The sequence below is a fragment of the Bubalus bubalis genome, chromosome 9 (assembly GCF_019923935.1).
Source record: "Bubalus bubalis isolate 160015118507 breed Murrah chromosome 9, NDDB_SH_1, whole genome shotgun sequence".
NCBI classification, from domain to species: Eukaryota; Metazoa; Chordata; class Mammalia; order Artiodactyla; family Bovidae; genus Bubalus; species Bubalus bubalis.
In genome coordinates this window covers 69,398,731-69,419,429 of record NC_059165.1, presented here as the reverse complement: position 1 = coordinate 69,419,429, position 20,699 = coordinate 69,398,731, and the positions used below count along the sequence as shown (strand labels likewise).

Here is a 20,699-nt window from a genome sequence, read left to right as displayed (position 1 = left end):
AGTGTGTATTGGCTCCACAGTCATTTTTGTTTCTGTTGTCACCTAAAAATATGACTCTATATATCATACTCTTCATTTCCAGAGACAGATGCTTTGAATCATTTCTAGATATTTTATGATTAAGGAAACCCTTAATTGGGCACTGTGCTTTCCACTTCAGGCCTCTCTAACTCACTTTTATCCTAATTCCTCATGGCAAGAGTTTCCAACTTCTGGGATCTAATTCCCAATTATCTGAGTTGGAACATGCATGTACGGTAAATTAAGTGTCAATAAAAACTGAGGCAATGTTTTCAATTCTTATATCTAAAACAGTTGTGGTCTTACTACTAATATATTTATGAAGCATACTTATTGCTATTTTTCCTTTGGTATTCACAGTTATGAACACATTTCTATGTAAGAGTTATATAGGCATCATAAACTGGAGAAAAATCTATAGTAAATTTTATGAGTAAACTTGAAAGGGAAAAATTAAATAAAACAGTTACTTTGTAGTAAAACTCTCAATAAGTTTAAGAAATATACATAAAAATATTAACAACTTACAGCAACACACTGGTTAGTTCACAGAGTTAATTTCTATTTACAAAATTTGTTTTTTTGCTTGTCATAGATATCATCTTTAAACAATAATAGGAGCCCTAACATTTAACTGATTAAATACATTTCCTTTATATGATGTACAGAAGATTGACTATAGTCAAACTTATTGAAAGTTACTTTAATAATGGAATTTTAATATTCTTGCCATAACAAAATTTTATTTTTATGAGGTTGAAGATATGTTAACTTACCTATTGTAGTTAGTATTTCGGAATATATACATATATACACTAATCCCCCTGTACACTTTAAACCTGCATAGTGTTACATGACAACTATATATCAAATAAAACTTGTAAAAATATCCTTAGGAGTAAATAAAATGATAACTTGTATAGTTGAGCTATACAACTGGTCATCATAAAGGCCTACAATAGGTAAGTAAGATAATGATGCTTGATCCACCATGGAAAACTGTTGAATAAGAGGTCAAAAATCAAAATGCAGAGGGCACATTAGTAACTGAATTATGCATGCCCAACTGACCATGAATCCCAAGAGAGCTCGGAGTTTTATGGAATGCACTCTGGAGAAGAGCAAAAGCGTCATTGAGAAATTCATAGGTGGCAGCCAAGATCAATGGTTAAGGATACTACTGTGTAAGGAAAGTACATGTATAAGTAGGGGTGAAAAGATTGAGGAATGACATAAACCATGAGCCACATAGTGCCACACACACTTCAGAGGCAATGTGAACATAATTTACAGAATAGGTATCGACGACGGCAATCTCAGGTGAGATACATGTGCAGCCACCAGGGTTTTGCTTTATTTATAGAACAAAGAAATAAATACCTGGAGAGTGAAAAACTGATGCCAGGCATGATCAGAAAAAAGAATACAATCAGTCACCTTGTCTGCTGTTTTGAGTTAATTTTCAATCCCAGATTTCACCCAGAGTGCTTTTGTTAGTTTATGCTTCCATTAAAAAACAACAGCCAAAAAAACATAGACATGCTTTTAAATGTCTTAAAACTTGGCAACCTAAGGAAATGGATCAATTCTTAAAAAAACATACAGATTACCATAAGTCACCTAGAAATAGATGATTTGAATGCCCATATACTATTAAATTAATCTAAAGTACTATTTGAAATTTAACCTAATCAAAATAAAGCTTTTCATCCTCTCCATATGAGCTTTCATAGAGCAAAAAAAAAAAAAAAAAACACACAAGTCACACAGAAAGAGAAATTATTTATACATGGCACATTTCGTAGAAGGCTAGAATAAATACTCTCAATCATAAGAGTAAAAACAAGGTGGCACGAGTGGTAAAGAACCCACTTGACAATGCAAGAGACATAAGATTGCTTGTTGCCTGGTTGAGAAGATTCCCCTAGAGCAGGGCATGTCAACCCACTCCAGTATTCTTGCCTGGAGAATCCCATGGACAGCAGAGCTTGCTAGGCTATGGTCCATAGGGTTGTAAAGAGTTGGACACAACTGAAGCTACTTGGCACACAGTCATGCCCAATTCATACATCTAGTGGAACACTACTCAAAAATACAAATCTCAATGAAGCTTGAGATTATCATGAGTGAAAAAAGGCAATCCCCTGTAGTTACATACTCTATGATTCTATTTATATAAATTATTGAAATTATATATAGATAGAATGGGTTTGAGAAAAGTTTCCTTTGGGTTTTTTCATATGATGGTATAAACAAACCCAAATGAACATTTTGGCCAACATTTTTGCTGAATAAATACAGATGCAATAGATATAGACATATAGATACATAGAAATGGGGAACATCTTAGTCTCTGGTAAGAATTAAGAAAGGAGTAAATATGGGCAGTGATGTGTGTCACCAAAAACTGGAAAAACAAGGATCTTTGCAGTAATTCAGTATTTTGGCTATATCTGGTCAATATACCAGTTATGTTATTGTACTTTGATTTTCTGAGATGTTACCATGAGAGCAACCTAAATTAAGGATGCAAGGGTTCTCTCTGGGACATTTCTGTATTATTTGTCTCAACAACATATGAAAATACAATGATCTCAAAATTAAAATTTGCCTTTATTTTAAAAAAGTAACATCAAGTGATTTTGCCATGTTTGTGTGTTTATATCCTAAAACTATCTTCTGACATAAGAAACACTAGTTTCTATTTTAACAGGAAGAACTTCAGGCTCAGAAACTAAACAAATTCTGTGATCATACTCATAGGAAATGAAGAAAGTGTGATTGAGCAGTTTTCTCTGAATGTCTAAGTTGTCCCTGATGCCAATGACCCTCCATGTATGAAGCATGATGGAGAGAGTAGAAAGAGAGGGAAACAGGTCCCAAGTCACCTGGAAAGTGAGCAGCCCACTTCCTCTGGCTCTTGGACTTTCTATAATCCTAGGTCCTATCCAAGCATTCAGCACAAGGCAGAAAAGGATTAGGGTCACAGTCATTTATTTTCAGTTTTTTTTGTAGTTGCTGCTGTTTGTTTGTTTGTTTGTTTGTTTTTTTCATTGCATTGGGCTAGGAAGAAAGAAGTCATGAGCTTGTAGAACTGGGCTATTCTGTTGCCTATCCTTCTAATCAAATTGAGATCCAGTTCCAATTGTTAAGTTCTCTATCTGATTCAGTGTCAGAAAAAGTTGACCCCTGTTGCTGAGGGCCGGGGTGTGGTAGGAGAAATGCAGGAAATAGGCATGGACCTGACTATGGAAGGTTCATATTCCAGGGATCCAATCTGGGTACCTGAGGATTCTCCACATTCCTCTCTCCCTGTATCTCTTGTGTCTCCTGCATTGGCAGGTGGGTTCTTTACCTGGGAAACCCTTGGTAAGTTTAGCAGCTATTACCTTAGGTGTGATTGAATCAGACACACCCAATGTGCTCTCTTTTGATTGACTGAAGATACTCTAATTTAGTATTTTTATTCCAACTTAAAAAAAAAAAAACCCTTTAATGCAGTACATTAAATATCAGTAACCTCAGACATGCAGATTATAACACCCTTATGACAGAAAGTGAAGAAGAACTAAAGAGCCTCTTGATGAAAGTGAAAGAGGAGAGTGAAAAAGTTGGCTTAAAACTCAGCATTCAGAAAACAAAGATCGTGGCATCCGGTCCCATAGCAAATAGATGGAGAAATGGTGGAAACAGTGGCAGACTTTATTTTTTCGAGCTCCAAAATCACTGCAGATGGTGACTACAGCCATGAAATTAAAAGACACTTGCTACTTGGAAGAAAAGCTATGACCAACCTAAACAGCATATTAAAAAGCAGAGACATTACTTTGCCAACAAAGGTCTGTCTAGTCAAGGCTATGGTTTTTCCAGTGGTCATGTATGGATGAGAGAATTGGACTATAAAAAAAGCTGAAAGCCAAAGAATTGATGCTTTTGAACTGTGGTGTTAGAGAAGACTCTTGAGAGTCCCTTGGACTGCAAGGAGATCCAACAAGTCCATCCTAAAAGAAATCAGTCCTGAATATTCATTGGAAGGACTGATGTTGAAGCTGAAACTCCAATACTTCGGCCACCTGATGTGAAGAGCTGACTCATTTGAAAAGACCCTGATGCTGCGAAAGATTGAAGGAAGGAAGAGAAGGGGACGACTGTTGGGGGCCAGCTTGAGGCACTCCACCCATGACAAAGGTCATGAGGAAGGAGGCTCGACATACGCAAAGGTGGGATCGAGCCTCAGGAGTCCCCCTGGAAATCCTCAAGCATCTACCCCCATAACCAGAGCCTGTCTACTTTACTACTTTGTGCTCTCACCTACACCTCTGACTTTATGGGTGCTGTCCCCCACCACCTCTTTCGGAAAAGGAGTTAACTTAGAGCTCCAGTTAATAATAATTCCTGGGTATGACAGGAGTGTTTCAACTTACAAACTCCTCTGAAGGTTCTCTAACCTGCCTGACAGGCTTGTCTGGCTACATGTGATTGCTCACAGCCTCCCAACCATGAGAGGCATGAGATGCTTTAAACCTTCTAAAAACAGGTTCTTTAGAGAAGTTAGAAAACTATTAGTATAAGTATAGTGGGCTGATTAGAAATTGTATTGGTGAAGGGTTTTTCATTTGTTGAGCCAATGCTTACTGCTAAGTCTCCACATCCCCTGCCCTTATACACATTAATGAATATATAGAAGAAATAAGTATTAACCTTTGATATAAATCACATTAGACCTTAGGCTAAGTAAATTCTGTCCTTAACTAAAACCCACTACACCCTCACCCTATAGGAATGTAACTTTATTTGGGTGGCGTCTGTTTCAAAAATAATTACCCCTGGAGAAATAAGTGTTTCGGTTGATTGCTGTCTCAAGGAGAGGGTCATAAATTGTCAGCAGGCCCCCTGGCCAGAAGATGATGTAACACTCCTAAGACCTCTGTATACATTTGTATGAAGCACCCGACTTTAATAAAAGTCAGGACTGCTGTCCCCACGTGACTTTTGTATAACATCTCAGTGTATAAAAGTAGACCATGGAAAATAAAGAATTGGGATCAGTTTCTCAAAATACTGGTCTCCCCATGTCACTCTCTCTCTCACTCTGGCTGAGTCTCCATCTGGAACACGGAACCCGCCATGCTTACTAATTATGCCTGGGCTTCTAAGATCCGACTGGGGAGGCCTCAGTGTCTCCTCTCCTTCGGGAGAATGGAAGGATGCCTGCGGCCTATGTAAGTAGTGCAAGCTTCTTGTCTTGAAGTTTTATTGGTCTCCCACATAAACCAAGCTACTCAGCCTCTTTTCTCCACTGATTTTTCCTACTGAGCTATCCTCATTCTATTACTCTTTATATTTTGATGAATATTTAAATAGTCGCCGATGCTGTCTCCCCTTTGAATACCCTGGATCAGCCAGCAGATGACAGAGGATGAGATGGTTGGATGGCATCACCGACTCAATGGGCATGAGTTTGAGTAAACTCTGGGAGTTGGTGATGGACAGGGAGTTCTGGCAAGCTGCAGTCCACGGGGTAGCAAAGAGTCAGACAGGACTGAGTGACTGAACTGAATGCAGTGCATGGAATGCAGACTGATTAGATAATTGGGATAGGATTAACTTGAGATTAATACTGGATTAACTCCAGTATTGATTCTAAAGATCTCTAGGCCTCTCAAAGGCAAAGTGAAAAGTTATGACATTCCCATAAATGAAAGACCCTACCCTCCATGAGTTGCAGTTAAGAAGTCAGGGAATTGCGTTTGGCATGAGGACTTCATGTGTCAAGTAGAGGGTGGTTTCAAGGGAGGGTTAGGGGAAGAGCCCAGATTTCAGATGGTGGGGATGGTCACAGATTGTAGAGATGCAAATGGAGTAATTCATGAAGTACTTAGTTTGAAAGAAGGGTTTAGGTAGGGGAGGAGAGGGATAAAGCTTTATATTCTTCTGTTATTTGGTCCTTTCCCATCACCCAGAAATGCTATTCATCAAACTGGAAAGACTCCTCACTCAGGTCACAGGGAGCCACTTGGGGCACTGGGTTTTCAACCTGAACTGACTTTGTACAGTTCTACATAAGTTCCTGGTCAGATCTACTCTCCCCAGGAGTCTACAAAGTCAGCAAAATCACAAATCCTTCTAAAGTGAATTCCACCTTGAATTATCTTCCCAGTCCTGATTCTACAGTGAATCATCTGGAAGCATTTTCAAGGCCAACGCACGAGATTCAGACTTCATTATTTTGGGCTGGGTCTCAGGCACTTTTGTTCGTGACAAGTTGCCTGAGTGATTCTTGTCTGCATCCTGGGTTGAGATCTGTTCCTTTAGAGAAACATCATAAACTTTGCCATGAGCTGTACCTGAGTACTAGGGCTTCCTAGTTCGATTCTAACCTCACTGTGCTCCAGATAAACTGGGATTTAACTGAGTCACACCCACCCAGGCTTTAGAATGAAATTACCTGGAAAAATTTAGGGCCCGCACATCAGATGTTCTGAAGGCCTCATGTGGTTCTAATGCCCAATCAGAGGAGAGTAGCTCCTCTTAAAAAGGATCCAATGGACAGAGTCTTTGATTTTGACTTGCCCTCCTAATTAAGGATGGTAGCTTTCATGGAATTTCTGTAGCATCAGGCAGAAAACTGAGGCTGATCTAGAAAAGATTTCTTGAGAGCCTAAGAGGGGCATGTGGATGTAACGGAAATGATTTTGGACAAAGTTAGGGGTGCCTGTCTTCCTAAAGATGAGAAAATATGGTTTTAAACCTTAGGGGAAATTTTCTAATTTAAGGTTTTTTTTTCCAATATTTTGTTGTAAAATATGAACTTATGAAGTTTCTTGGATGGATTTTTGATACAAGACCAATGGAGAAATTATTGGGAGGAATAGTAGTTGAAGTTGATGAAAGTGCAAAGTGATACTGGGCATTTTTGTGTGAAGAAAGACCTTCAAACATGACTGGATGAGCCATTGGCAGATTCTTCTGTGCTAAGGAATTTACTGGGAACTATCTTTTTTTTTTTTTTTTTTTTTCAAAAATAAAATTGAGTTTCTTCAGGTTTCTGAGTGACCTGGAAAGGAAAGTTTAAAAGAGAAATTTCCAGAAAGGAAAATTAAAGAGACTGAGTGTCATGAAACATGGGAGACAGCAAATGAGAAAGAGATGAGAGAGAGAATCCATGGCAATTTTTACCTCAGTGGTGTCATGAGAAGCTAAAGAAGTAGGTGAGAGAGAGGCCAGGAGAGGTGATGCAGGATGCAGTGATTCTCACTGGGTGGAGAAACCAAGTTACCAGACAGTTAGAGAAAAGGAAGAGGAGATAAATATCAGATTACAAGAGGGGCTACTCATAAACTTGGGATGAAGCTTTCCCCAGGCCCCCAATGTCCCACTACAGCTTAACATGAGCCCTGAAAGGGAGGTGCATTTCATTGTGACTTAGAACTGCTTGTATGTTCAAGGATATGAGCAGGCACTTGTAAACTAATAGAAAATTACCAATTTTAAATAACTTTTTAACAGCCACATGAAACGCAAATTAGGAAATTCACACAACCAATTTTTTTTAATTAAAGAGAATCTGGAAGGACTAGAGAGGGATGTGGATGTGATGGAGGTTTCAGTGGGTGTGTAGGGCTTCCAGGGTCCTGAATGGAAACAGTTGCCACAGAGAAGAAGTTAAAAAAGGAGGCAGAAATCATAGGTGTGGGTAGGATCCACACGTTTCTGTGGAGCCTGGGACTGGAATTTGAAGAGTTGTATCTGTATAATAGGGAGTCATTGCTGGTTCTTTAGTAACAAAAGTATTTTAGGGACAAATCAGGAAATATGTTAGGAACAGAGAATATAGTATGTTTGGGAGCAAATTTCTCACTATTAAACAAACTGTGAGGGGAGAGGTGGGTGCAGAGTATAAGGTGGGAAGTCCAATAAAGGAGGTAATTTACATATTTCCAGGGGATGAACATCTGTTTTTTGTTTTGTTTTGTTTTAACTGAATGAAACAGGTTCACTAGCTGACTTGAAATAAAGCCAAGATGTTTTCAAACTGTGGTGCTGGAAAATACTCTTGAGAGTCACTTGGACAGCAAGGAGATCAAACTAGTCAATCCTAAAGAAAATCACCCTGAATATTCTTTGGAAGGACTGATGCTGAAGCTGAAGTTCCAATACTTTGGCACCTGATGTGAAGATCTGACTCATTGGAAAAGACCCTGATGCTGGGAAAGACTGAGGGCAGGAGGAGGAGAAGGGGCCAAGATGATGAGATGGTTGGATGGCATCACTGACTCAATGGACATGAGTTCAATCACACAACTGAGTGATTAAATAACACCTGATACTAGGTTGTGGTGAAGGAAAATGCCATGGTTTATTGCAGGACACCAAACAAGGAATTTGGGTGGCTAATGCTCAAAATACCCAACCTCCAGTATGGCCTTTTGGAAATTTTTCATTTTTTTTTAACATTACCAAAATCAGTTTTTATAAAAGTGAACAAATCATACCCCCAATGTAATGAGGGAGGGATACCTTGGCTGGACTTGCTGGGCAATCTGCTGGGCAAACACCAGCAGAGTACCATTCACCCTCCCAATGACTGCATGGCAGGGAGAACCCTCCACAGTTATAAATGTTATTTTAGCAGAAGACAGACTTTACAGTGGAGAAGGAAATGGCAACCCACTCTTGTATTCTTGCCTGGAGAATCCCATGGACAAAGGAGCCTCGCAGGCTACAGTCCATGGGATCACAAAGCTCAGACAAGACTGAGCGACTAAAGAGAGAGAAAGAGAGAGAGACTTTGCAGATTTCAGTGCTTTTTGTGAACTGGTTATCTTCATTAAAGTTTTTCTCAGTAGCAAGGAACAAGATTTTTTTTTTTTCTTCTGAAATCGTAGAATTGGATATAAATGTTGGCAGTAGATGCAGCAGCAGCAGACACAACAAATATACAATTTCTCAATTGAAAATGATTTCCCAACATTAACACTTTTCCTACAGACATTCAAAGTCTCTGAGGGGAGACCAAATCTCAGTCCTGTAATCCTGCACAATTACAGCTGGCCAACAAGAAAGGTGTTAGGTCATGTGTAAAAGGGATGAGGTGAGAGACAAGAAAGCAAAGGAAATCACTTTAATTTACACTTAAGGAGAACTTCAAGTAGAAGGAGTCCTCTACCTGGAATCCTCTGCCTGGGGCTCTGGGTCACAAGCTCCACCCCTTGTGCCAGCCTTCCTGCAGAGGGGAACAAGGTGCTGTGGCCAATGAAACCGGAGCTGGACTGCTTTCGCTCCACCGCTGGTCCTGTGTGCAAGGAGCTCAGGAAGGGTTTTCTCTTGTCCAGAAGGCTCTGAAAAACTGTGACTCTGCATACTTCCTACACAAAAGGAAGAAAGTAAATATCCACCTAGAAGTCATGTCTTCAGACTCCACTGCAAGGGGGTCATTTGCAAGTCTGCATCTTCTTTGGTTTGTAGAGCCTTCTGGGAAGCCACAAGTGACTGTGCATGGTGAGTGCATCCAGCTGAGGGGCATGGTTTTGGCTGGCATCAGGCTGAACTGCTTCTAGTCTGGCCTGTACTTGAACAACTTGTTGATCATCTTCTTGGTGATGCTCTTCGGCCAGGTGCCCGTCAGTTTGTAGATCTCCTCAGTGTCGGAATAGCAGCAGTGAAGTGCCTGGAAGTGGCAGCTGGCCTTGTGGAACGGGATGATGTAATGGTTGGCATCACACTTCTCCAGCTTTTCTAACACTGTATTTTTGTGAGAGTCATTCACTTTTCTGGACAGCAATGGGATAGAGTGTTGTGAATAACTGGTTTGTTGGGCTTGCTGTTAGGCTCCCTAAATAGCTTGGGGCCTGTGTACTTGCCACTAGGCCCAGGGAGGGTGCTGGGTTGATGTTTCCCAGTCTCTGTCGGTGCTCCTGCTGGAGTTGTGGTTCATCGTGGCAAAGCTTCCAGGGACTCGAGAGGGTGGGGAAGCATGCCTCCCAAATGCAGGCTCCAGGACTCTGTGATAGCTTCAGAGGACTAGGACAGGCTGGAGCCTAACTGAACTCAGCTCAGTTATTAGTGGGGAAGGCACTTTTGGGTCCCTAGTCACTGTTTGGCTGATCCTAGAGGAGGATGGATTTGGGTTGGGGTTCCTTGTACCTGGACTTGGACTTGCCCAGCCTCTGCTACTCCAGGATCTGCTGTTGCTTCCTCCATAGGGACTCCTGTTTAATCAGCTCCTGTTGTACCTTATCCCTGTCCCAGATCCAGTCCTTCTCCTCTTTCTCCTCCAGGATCTGGTCCTCCTCTTCCACCTGGTGGATCCAGTCTTCCTCCACATTATTCCAGTACTGCTTGTCTCTTGAGTTTGACCTCTGCCTGCAGCTTCTGCTTCCCCAAGTGGGCCTGCTGATGCTGCTTCAGGAGGAAGACCATCTACTTGGCAGGTTCCTCTATCCACCTTCTGTTCTTCCTTGAAGAGGAAGCTGACTCCCTGGCTTCTGGTCACACTGCTGCTTTGGTTTCCGCATCCAGTCAGGGCCCGTCAGGTCCGAGAGGTCTACATTGATGAGGTTGGCCTTGCTGCCCTGGGGCTGATCCAACCATATGTTTTTCTTTTCAGGGATAGGTTTTTAAAGCCAGTGAGTGAGAGTGGTTTGGGGGTACCTGGGTAGTTCATGGATATTTTTCTGATTAGTTGGTTGTGAAGTAACCAGCAGTTAATAACCTCAACATTCTGGTTCCAAGTGGTCTAGGGTTTATGTACTTGTGGGCAGCATACAGATAATCAATTTCCCTTGGATGGGAAAGGGGGTTGATTTCAGTATCTGCAAAAGAACTTAAAGGACATGGCTTAGAATATTGTCTATAGCTCTTGAGGTCGAACTAAAGGTTCTTGACTTTGTTTAATGGCTAAACTATTATTTTGTCTTGCTTGACTCTTTTCATTTCTTTCTGTATTCTCTCACTTCTGAATAAATGTATTATTTGAAATTCATGGAAGGCCTAGGAAGCTAAATGTTTTCTACAGATAATATGCAGATGGAGGACATGGTGGGGGTGCTCTACTGTCCTGGAAAGGGCCCATAGGGTCCTGCTTGGTTACAGTCTTAGGGCCTAGTGACCCTGAGCACCGAAGCTGAGCCCAGTGCCTAGGTACAGGCCAGTACCCACAGTGGGCACTGAGTATCAAGGCCCTGGTTTTGAATGAATGTACTGAGCCTCAGCACTCCAACTTGCTCTGTGATATTGTTCACATCTTACGTTCTCTTTGAATCCTTATATATTCCTCTGCAATGTGTGGTGGATAGAGGGCTTATGTCTTACAAGTGATTGAGTCAGGTTGATCCAGCACATTATCCTTTTGGTTTACTGATTACATCTACCAGATCCCTTCAGATCAGATCAGATCAGATCAGTCGCTCAGTTGTGTCCGACTCTTTGCGACCCCATGAATCACAGCACGCCAGGCCTCCCTGTGCATCACCAACTCCCAGAGTTCACTGAGACTCACATCCAACGAGTTGGTGATGCCAGCCAGCCATCTTATCCTCTGTTTTCCCCTTCTCCTCTTGCCCCCAATCCCTCCCAGCATCAGAGTCTTTTCCAATGAGTCAGCTCTTCGCATGAGGTGGCCAAAGTACTGGAGTTTCAGCTTCAGCATCAGTCCTTCCAAAGAAATCCCGGGGCTGATCTCCTTCAGAATGGACTGGTTAGATCTCCTTGCAGTCCAAGGGACTCTCAAGAGTCTTCTCCAACACCACAGTTCAAAAGCATCAATTCTTTGGCGCTCAGCCTTCTTCACAGTCCAACTCTCACATCCATATATGACCACAGGAAAAACCATAGCCTTGACTAGATGAACCTTTGTTGGCAAAGTAAAGTCTATGCTTTTGAATATACTATCTAGGTTGGTCATAACTTTCCTTCCAAGGAGTAAGCGCCTTTTAATTTCATGGCTGCAGTCACCATCTGCAGTGATTTTGGAGCCCAGAAAAATAAAGTCTGACACTGTTTCCACTTTTTCCCCATCTATTTGCCATAAAGTGATGGGATCGGATGCCATGATCTTCGTTTTCTGAATGTTGAGCTTTAAGCCAATTTTTTCACTCTCCACTTTCACTTTCATCAAGAGGCTTTTTAGTTCCTCTTCACTTTCTGCCATAAGGGTGGTGTCATCTGCATATCTGAGGTTATTGATATTTCTCCCAGCAATCTTGATTCCAGCTTGTGTTTCTTCCAGTTCAGTATTTCTCATGAGGTACTCTGCATATAAGTTAAGTAAACAAGGTGACAATATACAGCCTTGAAGTACTCCTTTTCCTATTTGGAACCAGTCTGTTGTTCCATGTCCAGTTCTAACTGTTGCTTCCTGACCTGCATACAAATTTCTCAAGAGGCAGATCAGGTGGTCTGGTATTCCCATCTCTTGAAGAATTTTCCACAGTTTATTGTGATCCACACATCTCTTTAAGAATTTTCCACAGTTTATTGTGATCCACACAGTCAAAGGCTTTGGCATAGTCAATAAAGCAGAAATAGATGTTTTTCTGGAACTCTCTTGCTTTTTCTATGATCCAGCAGATGTTGGCAATCTGATCTCTGGTTCCTCTGCCTTTTCTAAAACCAGCTTGCACATCAGGAAGTTCATGGTTCACATATTGCTGAAGCCTGGCTTGAAGAATTTTGAGCATTTCTTTACTAGCGTGTGAGATGAGTGCAATTGTGCGGTAGTTTGAGCATTCTTTGGCATTGCTTTTCTTTGGGATTGGAATGAAAACTGACCTTTTCCAGTCCCGTGGCCACTGCTGAGTTTTCCAAATTTGCTGGCATATTGAGTGCAGCACTTTCACAGCATCATCTTTCAGGATTTGGAATAGCTCAACTGGAATTCCATTACCTCCACTAGCTTTGTTCGTAATGATGCTTTCTAAGGCCCACTTGACTTCACATTCCAGAATGTCTGGCTCTAGGTCAGTGATCACACCATCATGATTATCTGGGTTGTGAAGATCTTTTTGTACAGCTCTTCTGTGTATTCTTGCCATCTCTTCTTAATATCTTCTGCTTCTGTTAGGTCCATACCATTTCTGTCCTTTATCGAGCCCATCTTTGCATGAAATGTTCCTTTGGTATCTCTGATTTTCTTTCTTTTTTTTTTAACCAGAGCAAGCATTTGTTTATTTGCTTTTTTAAAGACAGAGTAAATACTTTTTTTTTTTTTAATCTTTTTAAAATAGACTTCACTTTTTAGGACCATTTTAGATTTATAGAAACACTGATCAGCTAGTTTGGAGAGTCTCCATAGGCCATCCCCATAGACATACACTCACACTGTTTTTCCATTAACATTTTACTCTGTCCATTTATTACAATTAATGAACCAATATTGATGTATTATTATGAACTGAAGTCTATAATTTACAATTAAGGTCACTCTTTGTAGAGTTCTATGGGGTTTGATACATATATAATATCATGTATTCACCATTATCATGTCATTCAGATTTCACTGCTCTAAGTTTCCACTACACTTCACTTATTTATTCTTCTAGCCTCCAATCCTTGCCCCAACCAAAACCTTGGCAATCGTTGAAACTTTAGCTGTCTCTAAAGCTTTGCCTTTTCCAGAATGTCATCTAGTCAGAATCATAGAGTATGTAGCATTTTCAGGCTGACTTCTTTCACTTAACAATATGAATTTAAGGTTCCTCCATGTCTTTTAATTGAATATGACTTTAAAAGTAGGACTATTTTTAGCTTTGTGAGGAACTGCCAAACTGTCTTGCAAAGTGGCTGTACTATTTTACATTCCCATTCTTGAAGAGATCTCTAGTCTTTCCCATTCTGTTGTTTTCCTCTATTTCTTTGCATTGATCGCTGAAGAAGGCTTTCTTATCTCTTCTTGCTATTTTTTGGAACTCTGCGTTCAGATGCTTATATCTTTCCTTTTCTCCTTTGCTTTTCACTTCTCTTCTTTTCACAGCTATTTGTAAGGCCTCCCCAGACAGCCATTTTGCTTTTTTGCATTTCTTTTCCATGGGGATGGTCTTTATCCCTGTCTCTTGTACAATGTCATGAACCTCATTCCATAGTTCATCAGACACTCTATCTATCAGATCTAGGCCCTTAAATCTATTTCTCACTTCCACTATATAATCATAAGGGATTTTATTTAGGTCATAGCTGAATGGTCTAGTGGTTTTCCCTACTTTCTTCTATTTAAGTCTGAATTTGGCAATAAGGAGCTCATGATCTGAGCCACAGTCAGTTCCTGGTCTTGTTTTTGCTGACTGTATAGAGCTTCTCCATCTTTGGGTGCAAAGAATATAATCAATCTGATTTCAGTGTTGACCATCTGGTGATGTCCATGTGTAGGGTCTTCTCTTGTGTTTTGGAAGAGGATGTTTCTCTTCACGCCCAAGGTAAGAGAAACCCAAGTAAGACAGATCCCTTCAGATCTCCCTAAACTATGGTTAGATAGGACATTTGGGAGGTGATGTGCTTGACTTCAAATAGAATTCTGATTCTATAGGATTCTAAGCCCTATATTCCCAACTGAAATATAAGTTGTCTCATCTCTACAAATATACAAACCTGATTCTTGAATTCTTTAACTTCAGAAAGAGCTGTGGTCAAACAGGAAGCGCTGAACCCCTGCCTCTAAAAAGATGTGGGATTAGCTGGTTTTCTTCTCTCTGGAATTAAAATAGATTCTAGCATTAAGGATCTTTCTCATGGACAACAGCGGTAGCATCTTCAGGGGCAACCCTGCTCATACAGTCCTTGTTAGTCACACCAAATCTCCTTACAGGGGCTTACTGGACAGAAGAGATTGCCCTGTTGGAAGAGCCCTTGGTCAAAGGATAATGGTGCTACAGTCCCAGGAAAATATGTCTATGTACAGGCCTGTCAGTGACTGATATGTAGGTAGATTGCCCCTGTAGTGATTCCTGGCTGTGTCCTTCTGCTTACAGTTTGGTAAATAAGTAGTGGTTCTGAACTAAAGCCAACAACAGCCACATATGTTCTTTTCTACCCAGGAGCAAGATAACAGACTCCTCTAGTGATCCATCAGCCAATCAAGAGCTCTCATCAAGCCTGTCTTCTCCATGGGAAAGCAACATTCTGCAAGGACCTGCAGTACTAATTTTTTGGGGGGGCCTTACTTTAGTCATTGTTAAAAAAAAATGAATTAATAAATCTGCATGGGTGTAAATGACAATCAATGTTGTTCAACAGGAGGATTTGTAAAATTAGGATCTACACAAAAGTAAAATAATGTTTATAAATTTGACACAGAGTGATTGTACAAGATTTCATTGAGTGAAGTTACATACACATTATATCTCTGCTATTTCTATTTTACTTTGAAATAACAAAGATTTCCAGCTTCGAATGAGTTGGTAAACTGTCATCTACAAATCAAACTGGATTTTTAAAAGTCTGTTAATCACAAATCCTGATTGAAATGTTTCAACACTACACCTCACAATAAATATTTGTTCAAAGAATGGACTAAGTTAGTCAAACAATGTTGAAGTTTATTGATTTTTTAAATTGAGTTATAATTTATAAAAAGAATACTCACATGTGAAAAGTGTCTTTCAACCAGTTTCAACAGTATCTGTACCTTAACTTAAATGCTGTAGCAAGAGTCAAAACATTCACCAGACCAGAAATGTTCCTCATGCCCTTCTCTGATGAAACCCCTCAACTTAGATACAAACACTGGTCTGATTTCTATTTTTGTTCATCTATACTAGGATTTCATATCAATGTATTGAAAACATACAATATTTTTCTTCTATTTTGGGTCTTTCAACTTAATTATGATGTAAAGAATCTATCATATTTTTACCTGTATCAGTTAAGTTTTTTTCTTTAAATTTCTTTCTTATCAGAATATATAATCATTTATTTATGCAATATTTTGTTGATAGACATCTGGGTTTTTCTTTCAGCCTGGAACTGTTGTGACTAAAGCTGTTATTAATCCTTTTTGTGTGTGTGTAATCATGTTTTTATTTTTTTTTGGTAGATGCATGATTAACTTTTTGGTAATCTATTTTCAAAGTGGATATTTGATTTTAAGCTCCCATCAGCAAAGCACATGAATAGCAGTTGTTTCAAATTGATAACAATTGTGGGTGTTAATAACCGTCTTCATTTGGTCTATTCTATTTAATACAGTCACCCATTTGGTTTTAATTTGTGCTTCCTTTGATGTGTAATGATGCTCTGTACTTTTGCATTAGTTTATTACCTATTTTTAGATCTTCATTTGTGAATGATTCATTTAGACTTAAAACAAACAAACAAATCCACCACTTCTATTTGACTTGGAACTGTTTGTGTTTATTTATTTTAATTATTCATTATAACAAAATACTTTCATTCTATTGATGGAATCATGCTATTGAAAATTTGAAACATTTTTCTAGTATGTACTCTTTGCCCAAAGATGAAGAAAAAATTTTGTTACACAAAAATTTAATATTTGGGTGTTAATGGTATATTTCTTACCTTCTCCTGGTAAATGAGTTGATGTTGTTGTTCAGTTGCTAAGCCATGCCCAATTTTTTTTTTTTTAATTTTTTCAGTCTGGAACTGTTGTGACTAAAGCTATTAATCATTTTTGTGTGTGTGATCATATTTAGTGTATGGACTGCAGCACATCAGCCTCCCCTGTCCTTCAGTATCTCCTGAAATTTCCTCAAATTCATGTCCATTGAGTCAGTGATGCAATCTAACCATCTCATCCTCTACCATGCTCTTCAACTTTTGCCTTCAATCTTTCCCAGCATTGGGGTTTTTCCAAGGAGTCAGCTCTTTCCATCAGGTGGTTAAAGTATTGGAGCTTTGGCTTCACCATCAGTCCTTCCAATGAATATTCAAGGTAGATTTCATTTAGGATTGACTGGTTTGATCTTGGAATCCACGAGAATCTCAAGAGTCTTCTCCAGCACAACAATTCAAAAGCATCGATTCTTCGGCACTCTTCTTTATAGTCCAAGTATAGACTTACAATAATTTTCATCCAAGATATTTCATATCATTAAGAAGGCCATTGGTTTTGCAAAGCAAATAGTTGCAAATAAAAACTAACATCATGGCATCTGGTCCCATCACCTCATGGCAAATAGATGGGAAAAATGTGGAAACACTGGCAGATTTTATTTTCTTGGGCCCCAAAATCACTGTGGATGGTGACTGCTGCCACAAAATTAAAAGACGCTTGCTCCTTGCAGGAAAATCTATGACAAAACTAGGCAGTATATTAAAAAACAGAGACATTACTTTTCCAAAAAAGGTCCTTATAGTCAAAGCTATGGTTTTTCCAATAGTCATGTATGGACATGAGAGTTGGACCATAAAGAAGGCTAAGCACCATAGAATTGATTCTTTCAAATTGTGGTGCTGGAGAAGATTCTTGAGAGTCCCTTAACAGCAAGGAGATCAAACCAGTCTATCCTAAATAAAATCAATCCTGAATATTCATTGGAAGGACTGATGCTGGAGCTCTAATATGTTGGCCACCTGATGTGAAGAGCCGACTCATTAGAAAAGACCCTGATGCTGGCAGAGATTGAGGGTAGCATAAGAAGGAGGCAACAGAGGATGAGATAGTTGGATGGCATCATCAACTCAATGGACATGAGTTTGAGCAAACAGTGGGAGATGGTGAAAGAGAGGGAAGCCTCATGTGCTGCAGTCCATGGAGCTGCAAAGAGTCAGAAATGACTTAGTGACTGAACAGCAACAATACATCTGTGTACATATATATGTATATATATGGGTGTGTGTGTGTGTGTGTGTGTATGTGTGTGTGCGTTTGTGTGTGCATGTGTGTATGTGTTTGCTGCCCAAAACAAAGCAATTAAGTACAAACTATACAAAATAGTTTAAAATAACGTGTTTAAATGACTTTTGCCAGTTTTGATGATCTCAGTCCTACCTTTCACAATGTTTTAGTTTTGTGAATAGCAATTTTGTCAGAATTGGTTTCTTTATCCCACATGAGTTAAAGAGAAGTATGATCTAAAGAAGACAATATCAAAAAGCATATGGGAAAAAAAACAATTTTACACTTTCAAATTGCAAGTGTCCCCTAGAGATTTAGAAGAAAGGCTTGTTGGTGAATTTGTCTTGACCCTGAATGTCGTGTTTCAGATTCTGTATTGTAATTCAGGCATTTTAATCATACTTTAAGCCTTGTTTATTTCCTCTAAACTTAGCCATTATTTTATTTTTTTATTTATTTTTTTACTTTACAATTCTTAAACAAAGGATAATTTCAGTAAATATTTTATTTTAATAGACCCTAAGTTACATTAAATGGATTTGTTAAAACTTCATTGAAATGGAGAAAATATAGTTTACCGTGAGAAAATAACTATAATAATATCAGTAAACAAGTATATATTTATTATTAATTAGATTGTGAACTCAATTTGCTTTACATTTCACTTTTATTCTCTTATTTTAATTACTAGCATAAAATCATGAAGAAGGTTCAATTTTAGCTCTTCTCAACTGAAATAGTGCACATAGTTAGGAGGCTAGATCTGGTCAGGCCTTATGTGGTTAGATCTCCTAGCAGACTGGGGTATAAGCCTCTCAGATAAGTCTTAGGAACTGCACCAAATGGGTAGGGTAGGATTTTTCTGTTTTTTTTCTGGGAGATATATGAAGTAAAGCTTTAAATCATTAGTGCTAATCACAAAAAAGTGACACCTCAGATTAGTGATTGGAGTGCTTTTCTGTATAGAGGAAGATGCATGAATTAGATCATTTGAATTTTTCTGATTAATCTGCATAGCCTTGGAAATAGTGTTCAATGCTTTTGGGCCCCAAATCAGTTTGTGATGGCTAAGTAATAGTTGTAACATGCTAATAAATTCAAAATACTTGAAATCTTGTCTGACATTTAAAAATGCTAAGTTTTAGCTATCAAAATAGTTCTTTATAAAGCTAGTACATCGAATGTTTTTTGATCCATTCATTTACACAGTTTATTTGGTGATCCTTTAATCAACTCATGAATCTGTTAAAAATGAAAATAAGCAGAATCACTTAGGGGAAGTGAGTTCATCTTTGCAATCTGCTCCCTGTAATAGGCAGTCTGTGGAATAATCAGGTTTATCTACTGACACCCAAACTCCCAGGAGACTCTCAATGCAGCAGCAAATGATTTCCACCAAGTGGCCTGTCCTGAAGCTTCTACCTGAGACATGACTTTGCCAAAAAAATTCCTTATAGTCAAAGTCATGCACAGAAACAGCAAGAGACAGTGTACTCTCAAGCCTCTAAGAGTAGAAATAAAATATGCAAAGAGAAGAGGGAATGATGGGAAAGGGGTCAGAGAAATAGTATCCCCCTTCTCCATCAAATGTTATCGTACTGTACCCAGAGGAAGACCTGCTCTGTCTCAGGGATCCCTCCACACAAAGTATTTCATCATGTTTCCTTCGTTTCCTTCTTTGGCGGTCCCATGGAGACATAGTTTTCCATGCTGCCTTACAAAGGTTTTCTGTTTTCCTTCTCAGAAGCCACACACTACAAGATTTCAAGGTGGTATGTGTGCCCCGTTTTTCCTTTCTCCTCCCAAATCTGTTCATTTCCTATAACCCTCAGCTATTTTGTAGCCAGTGCCTGAATTGAGGTATCATTCTATGCTTCTGAGTCACTCTGGAAGAGATTATAAAGAAACAGACTCCTGAGTGGTATGAGCAAAAACCAGGCACCATCCAGGATGGGATTGATGGTAGCCTCTGAGGCACCAGTGAGGCTAATGTGTTAGATGTGAAAAGACTCACCAAGAATTTCCTGTTCTGGGTACTATGAAGCTAGTAAAGTGGAAAGGGGTAAAATGTGGGCCATGAGAAGACTTCGGGGACCAGGATAAGAAGGAATGCATAGATTATGTTAAGCGTGCAAAGAGTACAAATAAACTTAGACAGTAAAGCTATGGCTCAAACATAGTATCCTGCCAGTGCTGTCTATTTGAGTAAGAAAGAAAAGCAAGCAAGAAAGATTTAAAGAGGGCAAGGAAGTCTCCACAGAAGAAAGATTTAACATAAAATCTTAGAGAGTGACATGTCATAAAGTCCTTTGAGATAAAACGTTTTGTGGTAGAAAGAATATGGGTATGAACAAAAGTGCAAGAAAAACTATGTTGTATAAATATAAATAATTCAGTTTTATGGGAAATGGGAACAAAAGATGGGGGATTTTATTTTTTCTTTTTCTTTCTTTGTCTCTTTCTTTTTCTTTCCTTAATCCTTTTCTTCCTTTCTTTCTCTCTGTCATGAAATGTCAACCAACAGATTGCATTCTTAGAATGGTGTTCCAGAAAGAATAACTTGATCTAGGGCAAAATATATTGATGTGGCTATAGTTGGAGGCAGAAAATTGAATTGGAGGCAGTAGATTGCATGAACCACAGCTTTGTGCTCTTTATTGACTGGACTTTGTTCCCTGTACAACTCTTCTAGGAAGACTGCAGGACCAAGCATCATCACATTCAGATTCTAACTAGCAGGATGAAGGAAAAGAAAGACACGTACCTCCAGTTCAAACACTTTTCTGTTGTCAAAAATTTACTTAATTGGCCATACTTTACTGGATTTAAGGAGAGTTAAAAAAGTTTGCAATGTTATGCTAGTGGTGCCAAACCTGTACAGGTCTAT

The 20,699-nt window shown here is 39.2% G+C and overlaps 1 long non-coding RNA gene across 1 annotated transcript; it reads left to right on the top strand.

Moving 5' to 3' along the window:
* The first annotated feature begins 12,928 nt into the window (after positions 1-12,928).
* Positions 12,929-15,532, top strand: LOC112586926. The gene is made up of 2 exons (XR_003111419.2): positions 12,929-12,980; positions 15,051-15,532. It is a non-coding gene; the product is annotated as an uncharacterized LOC112586926 (long non-coding RNA).
* Positions 15,533-20,699: the final 5,167 nt, after the last annotated feature.